This window comes from Vombatus ursinus, unplaced genomic scaffold (assembly GCF_900497805.2).
Source record: "Vombatus ursinus unplaced genomic scaffold, bare-nosed wombat genome assembly UNPS02000580.1, whole genome shotgun sequence".
Classification (NCBI taxonomy): domain Eukaryota; kingdom Metazoa; phylum Chordata; class Mammalia; order Diprotodontia; family Vombatidae; genus Vombatus; species Vombatus ursinus.
Window position 1 is genome coordinate 25625580 of NW_020940358.1, and position 16216 is coordinate 25641795.

Genomic DNA, 16216 nt, shown 5'->3' on the forward strand with positions numbered 1-16216 from the left:
TTTACAAGTAATATCTCATTTGGTTCTTTTAACAACCCTCAGAGGTAGATATTATTATTACCCTCATTTTGCAGATGAGGAAACTGAGGCAGAGTTTAAGTGACTTATTCAGGGTAACACAACAAGTAAGTGATGGAGGCTAGATTTGGACTCAGTTCTTCCTGACTCCAGACTAGGCACTCTGTCCTCTGCTCTACGTATCTACTCACTACTTCTTCCCACCCAAATCCCCACTCCCCCAAAATAAAAGCTTTCCCATAACAAAAGTAAGTATAATCAAGCAAAATGAAGTCATTCATTGGCCATGTCTGGAAATGAATGTCTCCGTCTGTTTCTACAGTCTATCACTCCAATCCCAAGAGGTGAGAAGCATCCTTTATCACCAGTCTTCTGGGGTCCTGGTTGATCATTGCAGTGATCAGACCTCTTAATTGATTTGAAGGCACCCACACCCACCCCTTTTTGTCCTTGTATTAACAGTTCTGGTGCTGCTCACTTCAGTCTGTTCATGTACACTTTCCCAAATTTCTGTGAATCCATCCCTTTTATCATTTCTCATGACATAATAATTATGTTCAAGTGTCATAATTTGTTCATCTGATCTCCAATTGAGGCACCCTGAGACCTACTTTCTGATGCACCTGTGGGGACCTACAGTTTTATAGTCCTACCCTCCTGGGAAGGGAAATAAACTGAAGGTTGTTAAAAAAAAACACAACAAAGAGCCCCTCTTCCATCCCATCTAAACAATTCATCCTAGCAGCAGACTGCCAAATCCAGGGTTTGCTCCTCAGCACCATGGCTCTGTCATGGTCACATGGTTCCCCTCTCCATGTCTGTTATCTCTAGGGATGGACTAGGATGGTTCCTTGGAGGGGAGCTTTGCAAGAGCTACCTACTCCCCCCACCCCCAACCTAAGGCTGATCTCCAAGCTTTGATCTGTGTTCTACTTTCTCCGTATCTTCCTCCAACTGACCCTCTATCTCATCTCTTTTATTCACGTAGGTGCAAAGAGCTAGGTTTAATCCATCATTAAGTATTTATTAATTGTTTACTATGCATTAGGCAGTGGGCAGAAAAAGAAAAAAAACCCAAAAATAGTCCCTGCCCTCAAGAAGCTTATATTCTAATGGGGGAGATAACATATAAATAGTTTCTGCTAAGCACTGCTGATATAAGAAAGGGGGAAAAAAAGCTCTGTTTCCAAGAAACTTACATTCTAATAAGGGATACAACATATAAATACAGTATATTTGTATAGTATGTACATAATAAACCCAGAATAAATGGAAGGGTACCTTAGGAAAGAATCTCAAGTGGCTGGGGAGACTGGGAGGCCCCCTGCACAAGATACAAGTGTTTGAGCTGAGACTTGAAATCAGGAAGGCTAGGAGATGGTGAGGAGAGCATTCCTGGCATGGGGGACAAGCAGTGTTATATGTCTGAGGAACAGCAAGTAGACCAACGTGACTGAATCATAGAATGCATGGAGTGAAGAGAATATAAGAAGGCTAGAAAGGAAGGAAGGGGGCCAGGCTGTAAAGAGATTTGAATTCCAAAAGATTGTCTATTTCTTCTTGGAAGTAATAGGGAGACATTTGAGTTCACTGAGCTATCATAGGGTCATATGCTTTGGGAAAATCACTTTGGCAGCAATTTGAGGACAGACTAGAGAGGAGAGAGGCTTGAGGCAGGAAGACCAATTAGAAATCTGTTGTAATAGTCCAGGAGATGTATAATGATGGCTTGTGTGGAGAAAAGCAGATCTACATGAGGTATGCTGTGAAGGCAGAAATGACAGGATCTGGCAACTGACTGTTTATGTGGGGTGAGTGAATAGTCATGGGTGATGCAGAGGTTGTGAATGTAGGTGACTGGAAGGATGGGGTTGCCCTTAATAATAATAGAGAAGTTCAGGAGAGGGGCGGGTTTGTGAAGAAAGATAATCCACCTTAGTCTGAATCAATGAAATCATCTCCAAAGCTGAGGCTTGATCACTCCATGGTGATGTTGGATCACCAAGGAGGTGCAGCTAGATTTTTTTGCACCAAATCCAAGTTCCAAACCATGATCATCTTGTTGAAAGTTATAGGAAAGATACAGTGTAGTTTTGTGGGTAGAATGTAGAATTTGGAATCGGGAAGGCATAGACTTGAATCTCACCTCTGATAATTCCTAATTGTCAGATCGTGGGCAAGTCACTTAAACTTCTTCAGGCTCAGTTTCCTCATCTGTAAAACGGAGACAATAATACCTGAAGTATCTATTTTACAGGGTTTCTCTGAGGCTTGAAAGAGTTAACAGATAAAAAAAAAGCATTAAAAATGGTGCCGGATGTTGTTATTTTATTCCTAAAGCGAAGATCTGACAATGTCACCTCCCGCCTTCTGCCCCCCCTACCCCCTCCTCTCTGCTTAAGAAGTTTCAACTACTCTCTATTATGCCTAGAATAAGATACAAACTTCTGTTCAGCATTTAAAGCACTGGTTTCACATTGTTTCCTCTCACATACTCTATGCTCCAGCCAAACTGACCTCTGAGATGTGCCCCACACATGACATTCCCTCTGTGACTTTACCCAGGTTTTCCCAGTAATTTTCTAGGCTCAGCTCAGATGCCTCCTTCTACATGAAGCCTTTCTTGATTCTCTCCAGGTATAAGAGCTCCTCCCTCCCCCTGCCCCGTGATTTACTATCAATATAGTTTTTTATACACTTTGTTTTCACACATCTGTGCACATTACTTGACTTTCCCTCTTCCCTCCACCAATATAAGCTACCTGAGGGCAAGCGATTGTATTGTTTTTCTTCTTTGTAGAATAATACCTAGCCAAATACCTTGGTGAGTATAGTAGGTAGAAAATACTTCTTGTCTTCGGTTAACCAGAGGTTTGCACCTATTTAGGGAGCATAACCTCATTAAGTTGACTAGGCTCTTCAAATCAACCTTCCACATGAGTTCTACAATCTAAAGTTCCTTCCAGTCTTGAGGGGCTGGGGGCAAGGAAAGGGAATAAACATTTATATAAAGCCTACTAAATGCTAGAGACCATGCTGTCTTTTTTTTTTTTTTTTTGTTAATATCTCATTTGATCCTCACAACAACCTTGGGGGGAAGGGAGGTGGTATTATTATTCCCATTACACAGATAAGGATAAGAAAGGTTAAGTGACTTGTCTAGTGACATACAACTATTAAGTGTCTGAGGCATGATTTGAACTCAGTTCTTCCTGACTGCAGGCCCAGTGCTCTACCTCCTGTGCCACCAGATTCCTCAAAGCAGTCTATAGTCTCTATTCTAAGGCCCCTTCCAGCTCCAATAATTGATGTTTCTATGCTTTGTTAGGAAGGTAAATGTGCACTGTTTGTTCTGTTTTGACAGATTTTCATTTTGTTGTAGCCAGCTCAGAAGAAAACAAGCATAAACATTACTTAAAAATAGAAGCAAATTGTTGTGTTTTTTTTAATAAAAAATATGTAAACGATCAGGAGAAAAGTACTCAACAGAATGTGTTTATGAGTTTTGAATCATGCCAAAACCAAAGCACTTTCACAAACAGTTTTAAATAATTAGGAACCTTAAATACAGTTACATTCACTCATCGCTAGCAGACAGTTGGATGGTCTGAGAATTTAAGTCAATATTTGAGAGGGAGTGCAAAGTTAAATTAGTGCTAATGTTCTAGTGTTCTGAATGGGAGAAGACCAATTTTGGACAAAGGAAGAGGTAGTTCAGCAAAACAGCCCATTTTGAAGATTCTCCCCTCCTGTCATCCTCCCTTTAAGATTTCATTGTATCCCTCCTTTGGCCAATCCTTTATGATTGTGCCCATCATAATCATTTTTGTCTTCTAGGAGAAGATAAATTATGATTGATGTTAATGAATTGCAGACTTAGTTCTGTATGAAAAGCCGCAAAAACTCCCCCATGCATAGACAAGTCATTCTCAGGGTTTTGGGGGCCACCAGCTTTAGTCTGGCTGCCTACAACACAACCAGTGATGAGTCTACTGTCTAAATCAGACCCCAATCAAAATAATCCTAATGATAATTGCTAATATCAATATTGAGCTTTATGGTTTGCAAAGGGCTTTACACATTATCTCATTTGATTTTCACTACAAACCTATGAAGTAGGTGCTATTATTATCCCCATTTTACAGATGAGGAAACATAAGCTGAGAGAGATTTTAAGTTACTTGTCCAGGGTTACACAGCTAGTAAGTTTGTGAGGTACAATTTTGTGCTCAGAATGGGTCGTTACAAGCGTAGCATTCTCCTTACTCTAACCACCCAGTTACCTGACTCTGTAGGACATGCTACGGCTGATTACAGTGGGCTCTCCAACTAGGAGGTGAAGATTTAAGTCTTGAGCCTTATTTGATGGTTTTCTAAGCTATATCTCCCTGCTTCCTTCCTCCCCCTAGCCCCACCTTGCAATGGGCTATGTCCTTCATTCCATGGTCTGCAGGAATGCCCCATAGGGAGGGAGATGTGAGCTGAAACAGCATCCCTCACTAGCCAGTGGCTTAATCATTAGTGCATATGTATCCCATACCCATGAGAGAAATGATTACTAATAACCAATGATTTGGGGAAATTAGATTTCTCCCTTTTTCTTTTATCCTCATTTCAACCTCTTGAAGGTTGAGCTAACCTTCTCCCTTATCCAGATCCCACCCATGTGGGACAGCTATCTTGTTCTACTCGTGTTTGGGGGAGGCATAAATTCTTTGAATAGATTGCCCAAGGCTGGGGCTAATTTTAGAAATAAATGATGTAATCAAAATTCAGATCCAGCTCCTCATTGTAATATGCATTCTCTCATTAATTGTTAACCAATCAGAGTTTTTTGCCACCCTGGGGAACATTTACTCTTCCAAGGGCATATAAACTGTGAGCCCAGCCACCATAATTGTCTTTGGTCTAAGAGAGAGACAGCCAAATAACCATCCTTTTATTAAAATGCTGGCATTATTAATAAAATGATTAAATTATTCAGAAATTATGTCTCTCAAACCTTTTTAAACACCACACCCATATACACATACACAAATGCTATTATTCTAGGTTCTGGGGGGGTGAAAAGTAGTATCTTTTTTAAAAAATTGGGACCCCTGATTTGTAGGATCTAGTTGTAGATTTAAATATAGACTTTCCCTTACCTTCCAACTGGTTCCTATTTAAATTTGTTGGTCCCCTGACTACAGAGGGGAGGTATCATGGGATGTAGTAAACTGGCCTTGGACTGGGGAAGGCCTTGGTTTGAGTACTGCCTCTGACACACACTAGCCATGTGATCATGAACAAATCACTTAATGGCTCACTGCCCTGGCCAGCTCTCTAAGACTTTAAGTGACAAGTAAGTTCCTGATCTGCATTGGTGAAGGAAGTTTCCATACCAGGAGTTCCCTGCACAGAAGAAATCCTACATCTAGACACCTTCCCTTTCTGAGGTCACATATACACACAGACACTCGCGCGCACACACACACACACACACACACACACACACCCTCTTTACCTTCTCTTCTTTGACAGTGTGGACACTTTTTCTTTCTTTACTGAATGCTAGACAAACCTGCAGAGGCTCTGAGTGTAGACTAGGCCAGGGTTGGCATAATGTACAGGCCTCACAGGACAGGAGACAGGGACACAACAGTATCTAGTACCTAGGGCAACCTTAATCATTCCTTCTCTTTCTCAAATCTTTCAACCTCTCCCTACCTACTGGTTCCTCCCCTACTGCCTTCACACATGTCCACGTCTCTCACATCCTCAAAATACCTTCACTATACCTACCATCCCCTCAAGCTATTCTTCCATATCTCTTCTTCCTTAATATATTCTCAGTGGGGGAAAAAAACTGTTGACACCCACTGCCTCTATTTCCTCTCCTCTCACTCACTTCTCAACCCTTTGCACTCTGGCTGCTGACCTCTCTTCAAAGTTCCCAATGCTTTTATAATTGCCAGATCTAATGGTTTTTTTCAGTCCTCATTCTTCTTGACTTGTTGAATTTAACACTGTTGACCTCTTTCTCCTTCTGGATGTTTTCTCCTCTCTGGGCTTTAGTGACGCTATCCTTTCCTGATTCTCCTCCTAACTTGTCGGACCACTCCTTCTCAATCTCGTTCCTTAGTTGTGCCCCCTAACTGTGTGTGCTCCTAAGGCTCTGTCCTAGGCTTCCTACTCTTTCTCTTCATTCTCTCTTGATAACTCCATCTGCTCCCATGCATTTGATTATCATCTCTGTGTCTACGAATTTCAAATCTGTACATCCAGCCCCAGTCTCTCCTCTGAGTTTCAGTCCCATGTTACTAACTGTCTATTAGTCATTTCAAACTGGTTGTGCTGGAGGCATTCTCTTTACCCTAAGCTCTCTTCTTTTCTAACCTTCCCTATTTCTTTCAAAGGCACCACCATTCTTCCATTCTCCGGGCTTTCTAACCTTGGCATTATCCTTGACTCCTTCTCCACATCCACCCCATATAACCAACCAATCAGTTGTCAAACCTTGCCATTTCTCCCTTCACAGTATCTCCATCCCACAATGTCCAAATCCTCCCCTGCCCTCACATAGCCACCACCTTTACTCAGGTCTTCCTCACCTCTCACCCGGATTATTACAATTGGTCTCCCTGCTTTAAATGTTTCTCCTCTCCATACTACTGCCATAGTGATTTTGCTTGAGGGTAGATCTGACGATATCAACCCCCTCTCCCCCATTGACTTCCTACTGGCTCTGGAATCAAATATAAATCCTATTTTATTTATAAAGCTCTTTACAACCTTGGCCTGTATTTCCAGCCTTATTGGACACTGTACTCACCTCCTCCACTCTTTGATCTAGGATGATTGGCCTTTTCTCTTGTCCTCTCACACAAACTTCATTTCCCTCTCTGTGGTTTTGCATAAACTCTTCTCATGCCCAGAATATGCTCCTTCCTCACCTCTGATTTATAGAATCTCTCTTCCTTTAAGAAGATGCTCAAGTACCATTATCTACATTAAGTCTTTCCTGATCCCCTTATCTCCTAGTTCTATTTCTCTCAGACTTGTATTTAACTACTGTATATTTATTCCTTTTATACTTATTATATTTATATACATAAATATAATATTTATATATTATATAAATATATTTATTTATAAATATTTATATTATATATAATATATAAATTATATATTTATACTTTGTATTTATAAATATATAAAATTTATATTTTATATTATATTTATAAACATAATTTATATTTATAAATATAAATATATTTATATGTATGTGTTTTTATATGTGTGTGTGTATATGTGTGTGTATATGTGTATCTGTGTATCCTTGTCATCTCACCTATTAGAATGTACACTCCCTGCAATTAGGAATTATTTCATTCATTGTAATTATATCCCCATTGTTTAATACAGTATCTGGCACATAGTGGGTAGGTGTCACAACAATACTTGTTGATTGATTGGTTATGTGGCCCACACAGCCTCACTAAGTCATAGCATCAGACACGTCTGAGATGGGGCCAGACCAGTACCCAGACGACTAATGTCCTAGCCAGCACCGGCCTGAACCATAGTGGGAGACAGGATCAGCCCAGTGTCCAGGGGCAGCCTGTGGCACAGTGAGAGGCACAGCAAGCGAGAGGGTTAGGACCCTGGAAAACCAAACACCTGGAGTCTTTCAGGAGGGTCACACCAGCGCATGTGACAACACTTAGTTGGGGCCTGTCACAGGTACTGCGAGGAACAGGGGCAACTCTGGGTTTAGCACTGTGCAAGGAAAAGAAGACAGAGAAAGAGCTTAGTCCGAAATTTAGGTGAGTCATTAAGAGAATGAGCCAAAATTCAGCAACTCCTATAAAAGATGGGACCTTGTCTTAGCCACTGTGTCTAAGACTAAGCAGGGCCCACCCTACCATCTAAGAGTATGGCAGAGTATGGAGTATGACCCAAACATAAAACCTCAATTTAGAAATTGAGATTAGAAATTGGTGAAAATACAAAAAAATGCCAAATACAATGAAAAAAAATACTATAGACTAAGAGGGAAGCCCCCAATGGCAAACCCAGAATAAGAGAGTAACTCCACAACAAGTTTGAGCAGAGCTTCAGAGAAAAGAATTACATTGTCTCAAGGACAACATCTTTGTAAGACTACCTGGAAGAAATGAAGCAAGTAATAAAAAAAAAAAAATGTAATGTGGAATAAATTGAGGGATACGGAAGAAAGAATGAGAAAGAGAATTCATAGCTTTTGGAACAAAAGGTGACAAGCCTTATCTAAGAATTACACTCTCTGAAAATTAGAATGGGACAAACAAAAAAGAATGACACCATAGGTCAACAAAAAAAATTTTTTTTAAATCAAAAGATTGAAAAACTTGAAGAATATATAATGTGCAATAGATGTTATTATTCACAGATTCCGTATTTGCAAATTCACCCACTTGCTAAAATTTAATTGTAACTCCAAAACCAATACTCTTAGTGCATTTGTGATCATTCATGGACATGCACAAAGCGGCAGAAATCTGAGTTGCCTAATGTGCACATCCCAGCTGAAGTAGAACAAGTTGACCCTCTGCCTTCTTGTTTCTCTCATACTGTAAATAAGTGCTGTTTTCACAATCTATTTTGTGTCACATTTCCCCTCATTTGTGTGCTTTTTGTTGGTGATTTCACTGTCTAAAATGGCCCCTAAGTGGGGCAGCTCAGTGGCACAGTGGATAGAGCACTGGCCCCGGGGTCAGGAGGATCTGAGTTCAAATCTGGCCTCAGACACTTGATACTTACTAGCTGTGTGACCCTGGGCAAGTCACTTAACCCCATTGCCTAGCCAAAAAATAAAACAGAATGTCCCCTCAACAATACAAGGATCTAAGACAACTCCAAAAGACTCATGATGGAAAATGCTATCCATATCGAGAGAAAGAATTATGGAGTCTGAATGCAGATTTTTTGTTGTTGTTTTTTGTTTTTTCTTTCTCATGGTTTTTCCCTTTTGTTCTGATTTTTTTTCACAACATGATTGATGTGGAAATATGTTTAATGTGATCATACATGTATAGCCTATATCAGATTGCATGCCATCTTGGGGGGGGATTTAGAACTCAAAATCTTATGAAAATGAATGTTGAAAACTAAAAATAAATAAATAAATATTTTAAGAAAAAGAGAGGCAGAGAGACTGACAGAGCAAGACAGAGAGACCCAGAGAGAGAGAGAGAGAGAGAGAGAGTCCTAGATTTCACCCAAAAGGAAATTCTCTAGTGTAGTAAGCTGGAGATAGAAAGAAACATAATCAAGGTGGGGCCTTCTCAAAAAGTAAACTTCTTCACAGAATCTTTCTCTCTCTTTAGGGACCTGAAGAGAATCTATGTAACTATGGGTCTTCTCTCTTGAACCTGGAAGCTAGAAGCCCAGCATCTCCAAGCTTTCAACTCTGCCTCTCATGAAGTTACAAAGCATTGGGTAATCAATCTTCACCAATGAGGAGTCTTTCTTGCAAAAGGGCTTTGAGGCTCAGGTTACATATATAAACATGGAAGAAAAGAGAAGATTGGGCATTACATGAACCTCACTCTCATCTGAACTGAACCAAAGGGGGATTGCACGCACAGTTTGGTGTAGAAATACATTAAATGTAACAGGGAAATAGGTTGGGATAGAGAGAGAGGAGGAGGTTTAAGAGGGAGGGTAGGATTGGTAAGGGATTAGTCATAAGCAAAATAAACTACAAAGTCAAAGGATGAAGCACAAAGGGTGACTAAAAGGAAAGAAAGACTAAAAATCTATAAGCAAGGGTGCACCAAGGAGAACAAAAGAAGGACAGTAGAGTAGAAATGGATTGCTTTAATTGTAGATCACTAGTGTTGGGTGCACTCCTCTTTTACCATCTTCTTTGTAAAGAGAAGTGTGGGGGTAAAAGAAAGGAAAAAGTACAAGAGAATGTGATGGAGAGAAATAGAGAGATGAGTGAGATGAATTCACTTATAAAATGGAAGAGGATAGCAGAATAGATTAGAAAACAGAATCTAACAATATGGTACAGTGGACAGAGAGCTGAACCTGTAGTTAGGAAGACCTGAGTTCAAATCCAGTCTCAGATACTTACTATCTATATGACTTTAGGCAAGTCACTTAATCTTTGTTTGCTTCAGTTTCCTCATCTGTAAAATAGAGATAATACTAGCACCTACCTCCCTTTGGTTAATGTGAAGATAAAGTGAGATAATATTTGTAAAGTAATGTACAAACCTCAAAGTACATGCCAGCTATCATTATTATTATTATATGCTGCTTATAAAAAACAGTTGAAACAGAAGAACTCACATAGAGTCAAAAATAAAGTGCTGGAACAAAATTTATTTAGTTTTCAGTGAACTTAAAAAAGTGGGGTTAGCAATCATGATCCTAGGAAAAGTGACAGTAAAAAGAGATATGACTGAAAGATAAACCGGGAAACTACATTATGCTCAATGGCACCGTAGATAATGAGTCAATACAACACTTAATACATATGCACTGAATAGAATAGCATCTAAATTCTTAAAGGAAAAGTTAGTCAAATTGCAGGGAGAAACAGTAAAACTATAATATTGAGAGACCTCAATGTACACCTTTCAAACCTAAACAAATTTAACAAAAAGATAAAAAAAAAGTTAAGGACCTGAACAGAATTTTAGAGAAGTAAGATATGATGGATTTCTGATGACTACTGAATAGGGACAGTGCATGATATCTTTAGAAAAATTTATTGTGAACTAGGACATAAAAGCTTCACAAACAAAAAGAGAAAAGCAAAAATACCAAATATATCATGTATTGGCCATAATGTAATAAAATCATATTCAATAAAGCTTCAGAGAAAGGATCAAAATAAGTTGGAAATGAAATTTAAATCTTAAATGCAATCCAGAATTAAAATTAATTCTAAAGAACCAGTGGGTCAAAGAACCAATCAAAGAAACAATAGAATATTTTATCAAAGAAAATCACAAGTGACGACATGCCAAAACTTTTGAGATATAGGTAAAGCAGTCCTAAGTGGAAAATTTATATCTCTAAACACTTTTATTATGGAATGCTATTAAGAAATGTTACTTTAGGTAGGGGTACAAAGAAATTACCTGTGAAGTTCCTTATAACTCTGAGATTTTAGTAATTTAGAGATTTTCAGATCTTAACATTTAAATAATCATGGAGTGTCAAAGCTTGAAAGGATTGATGGTCACCTGACAGCAGAATATAATCCCCTTGAAGGCAGGGACTACTTCTTTTCTGTTTTTCTATATCCATAGCATAATTCCTGGGAATACTAGGCAATTGATAAATATCTGTCCAATGAATAAATGCTTGAATTGAATCAAACTGACATTTTACAGATGAGGAAACTGAGGCCCACAGCAAGGAAGTGACTTGAATAATGTGGCATAGAGAATTAGAGCCAAAACTAGAAGCCAGATCTCCTAATTCCCAGGCCAGACTTACCCTACATTTCCTGGGAGAAATCCTCCAGTATGAACTTTCCAGCCATTCTCAGGTTACCATCTTATTGGAGATATTGCTTTCATGTGCACGTCTAAAAGGAAGGTGAGCTTTTCCCCCTCTTTTGAAATTGGCCTCTTCAGCACTTGAAGACCCATGACAGCGTCTGGTTTCCTTCAAGTTGCATAGTGTCTGAATGATCCCAAGGAAATGCTGTTGGGAGCTCTAATTTGTGTTGTAGGCTAGTGTTTCATTCTTCTTTCATCAGCCCCAAACTTTTAAAGTTGAGAGCAGAAATGCCAAACACAATGCCAGTTCATTTAAAAAGATTTGCTAGTTACCCTGGCTATTCATTACCTGAGTCCCACTGATTCCCAGAAGAAGCGACCTGTGGAGTTTCACTCATAAAGAATGGTTAGTGTGCTTAAAATTCTTGCTGATTTAGAGGTTATTTCAAAGAAACCACTGGGTGATTTACTGCAATTTTTCTTTTTCATTCATCATTTTGAGTTGGGTTTAATAAAACATTCCCCCTTCACCCCTCCTTCAACCAGAGCAACTAGGAGCTGATCCAAATTATTTCTGAACTATAAAACAAAGAAGTGAGTTTACACATTGGAGGGTATGAATGCTTCAAGAAATTCAACCAGCCTGGTCTAGTGGAGAGGATTTAAAGTTCAGTACTGGCTTTAGTTCAGTACTGGCTTTGCTATCTTATTACTTGTGTGTCCTGGTATCATTACTTGAGCTCTCCCTATCTCCATTTCTCCATCTGCAAAAACAAGAGGTCTAGAACGTCTCTTCTAGCTCTAAACCCTATCCTTCTATGCAGAGCCCCAGAACAAGGAGCCAGGAAACCCCAATTCTAGTTCTGTCTTGGCCACCATATGTAGTCTCCAACATGCCAGATCCCTACTTTAGGCTTTATTTTCTTACTACAAAGTGAGGGAATTGAACTAGATGTTCTTTAAGCCCACCTCCAGTTCTGATGACTTATGTTTTATATTCAAGGGTTCCTTTCAGTTCCCACACTCTACCTTCTGCCTCAAAGTTCTCTTCTCGGTCTGACCTTGTCCATCTCAAAGTACCACTCCGTTTTGACGTCCTTTGTTTTATGTTCTAAGGGCCTACTTAGCTCTGACATTCAATACCAAGTCTGTGATAGCTTAATTAAAGGTCAATGCCACTTTGAGGAGCTCTTTTCCTCTTACCAAAATGTGTTTAAGATTTTCTCAAGAGCTTGAAGATAAATATTTCTCTCTCCTTCTTGGTTTTTTCAGTCAGCATTTTGCAAACATTGTTTCTTCCCTTGAAGTTTTCAGTATGGTGGAGGTGAGGTGACATTGAAGATAATTTTCAGTATAAGTTAATAATGATAGGAAGTAACAGATCTGGCCAAGGCAGAGTTCTGTAAAGGTACAGAATTGGCCACAGTAATGGCAGGAGCTTATTTAAACATGGTATAAAGGAAGGAACCCTCCATTTAAAATAACCGTAAACAATAAAAAATACTTAGGAGCCTATCCACCAAGAAAAACCCAGAAACTATATGAACACAATTACAAAACACCTTTCACACAAATAAAGTCAGATCTAAACAATTTGAAAAATATCAATTGCTCAATATAATAAAAATGACAATTCTGCCTAATTTACTTATTTAGTGCCATACTAATCAAACTATCAAAAATTATTTTCTAGAGTAGAAAAAATAAGAACAAAATTCATCTGGAAGAACAAAAGTTCAAGAATATCAAGGGAACTAATGAAAAAAATACAAAGGAAGGTGACCTAGCAATACCAGATCTCAAACTATATTGTAAAGCAATAATCATCAAAACTATCTAGAACTGGCTAAGAAATAGAGTGGTGGACCAGTGGAATAGATTAGGTGCATAAGACACTGCAGTCAGTGGCCGTGGTAACCTAGCGTTTAATAAACCCAAAGACCTCAGCTTTTGGGATAAGAACTCACTATTTGACAAAAACTGCTAGGAAAAAGGAAAACAATAGGACACAAACGAGGTATATACCAACACCTCACACCGAATACCAAGATAAGGTCAAAATGGGTGAATGCTTAAGATATAAAGGGTGACATCATTAGCAAATTAGAAGACCAAGGAATAGTTTACCTGTCAGATCTATGAGGAGGGGAAGAATTCGTGACCAAACAAGAGATAGAGAGCATTACAAAATACAAAATAGATAGTTTTGATTATAATAAATTAAAAAGCTTTTGTACAAACAAAACCAATGTAACCAAGATGAAAAGGAAAGCAGAAAGCTGGGGAACAATCTTTATAGCAAGTGTCTCTGATAATGATGATAAAACAGGCAGATTTCAGAAAAACCTGGAAAGACTTGTACACTCTGATGCAAAGTGAAATGAGCATGAAAACATTGTACACAGTATCAGCAACGTCCTTTGATGATCAACTATGATTGACTCAGCTCTTCTCAGCAACACAGTGATCTAAGACAAGTTCAAAGGACTCAGGAAGGAAAATGCTCTCCACAGCCACATAAAGAACTGATGGAGTCCGAATGCAGATTGAAACACAATTTTTTCACTTACTTTATTCTTTCTCATAGTTTTCTTTCCCTTTTGATCTGTTTCGTCTTTCACAACTGTGATAAATATGGAAATATTTTTTCCGTGATAGCGCATGTATAAACTATATCAAACTGCTTACCATTTTCAGAAGAGGGGAGGGGAGAGAGGGAGGGAGAAAAACCTGGAACTCAAAATCGTGTAAAAATGAATGCTAAAAATTTTCTTGACATGTAACTGGGGAAAAAGTAAAACACTATGAAACTTAAAAAAAACTGCTGTAGACGATCTGGATTAATTCACTCAACAAATATTTCCTAATTGTCTTCTATGGGCAAAGTCATATGGGTCAACGTCTAAGCACTGCATTTTAATTTTGACTCTTAAATTTGCTTTCTATGTGACCTTGAGCAAATCACTTTCCTTGAGTTTTTCTTCTGTAACATGGGCACAAGAATAATATACTTGAACTGCTTATTGTTCAAGGCAGTTGTGAGGACAGCATTTTGTAAACCAGAAAGGCTTACAGACTCATAGGCTGTTATTTTTGTCGTATGAAGAAGTAGAGATCTAATTTTTGGTTTTTACTCCTGGAGAAGAACAAATGATGCCCTAGGCAAGTGACAGGAAATGTGCGCTTAAGCCAGGACACTGGTCAGTGGGCAGAGAGACACACAGGGATCCTTTGAGGCCACTGCTGCGGAGGCCCCTTTGTGGGGAAAGGAGCATTGCTCTAGTCGGGATGGAGCTCACCTGTGGGATGGCCACTGGCGAGAAGTGGACCATTTGGTGGTCTCCTTTTTAACTAGTTCTTCTTGCTAACTAGGGATGAACTCTGTTACAACTTTTGCAGAAGGAATATGAGTACTTTCAGCTCGCCCTAATTTCAGTGCCTTGGGGCAAAACCCTACTTTGCCTTCCCTTAATTGTGGCTCTATGAAGAACAAAAAGTCAGTTTTTAATCTGTGGGGAAATCTCCCCATAGGCAACCACATATTTCACCTACATGTAAAGCTGGTCCTTTCAAGTGATTTTCTTGTTTGCTGATAGTGAATAATGATTCCAAAGGAATCTCTGGCACCAAGGACTGACTTTTTGATTCAGCTCTTTCACAAAAGAAGTGGGGGTAGGATGGGGGAAGGGGAGAAGGGTCAAACAGAGTTTGATTCTGTCAGCAAAAGAAAGGAGAAACCACAATGATGTTTTGTTGGATTGGCTTTTTTCTACCACATCATGGGTCAACTGAGATCAGAAGACCATTTTCCATGGACAATGGGAAACCATCAGATGACTTGCTCCTGATCAGAATAACCCCATAATTAACAAATGGACAAAATAGTCTATTAAAATCTTAAATGCTGGGAGGAATATCAAAAGTCCTTTAATCCAATCTCTGCTGGAAGCGCAACTCCCTTGGGAGCAGTCATCCATCTTTTTACTTGAAGACTTCTATTGACAGGGAACTCATTATCTCCTGAAGCAGCCCATCCTATTATTGCATTAAGCTTCAATTGTTAAGAAAGTCTTCCTTATCATTGAGCTTAATTCAGTCTTCCTAGTTGTGCCTTTTGGGGCCACTTGAAGTCAACAAGTCAAGTAAATAAACATTTATTAAATGCCTACTATGTGCCAGCCACTGTGCTAAGCCTAGGACTTCAACCCCATCTCGCTATCCTTAGTTGAAAAAGTAAATACATATATTGTATAACATTTTTACCCTGAATATCTGAGACAAGACAGAGGACAGTTTCAGAAATGAATATATTAATCTGGGCGTGTTCATAGAACTGTTTTTATTTTTATTTTTTAGAAACTGTAATTTGAGTGTTATAGCTTTCCGTGCTGCTGAAATACTAAGATGAAGCATGCCAATTGCTATCAGAAGGATGTCCAAAATAACGTCTTGGAGAACAAATCCTTTGATAAAAAAAAAAATTCCTGAAAAGTTTTAAACTGAATTGGATTTAAAAAACAAACAAACAAACAACTGGCTGCCTTTCCTCTAGACAGTTTACAATCTCCCAAATGATTTACATTTTAACATGCCTTTTATGTTGCAAAATGTGCTTACTGCTTACCTTCTTCCCCCCCCCCCCCCAACCCAATCGTCTGTTTTGCATTCTGCAGTTAATTTTAAACTTGAAATTGATGAGTTCCATAGTGCTG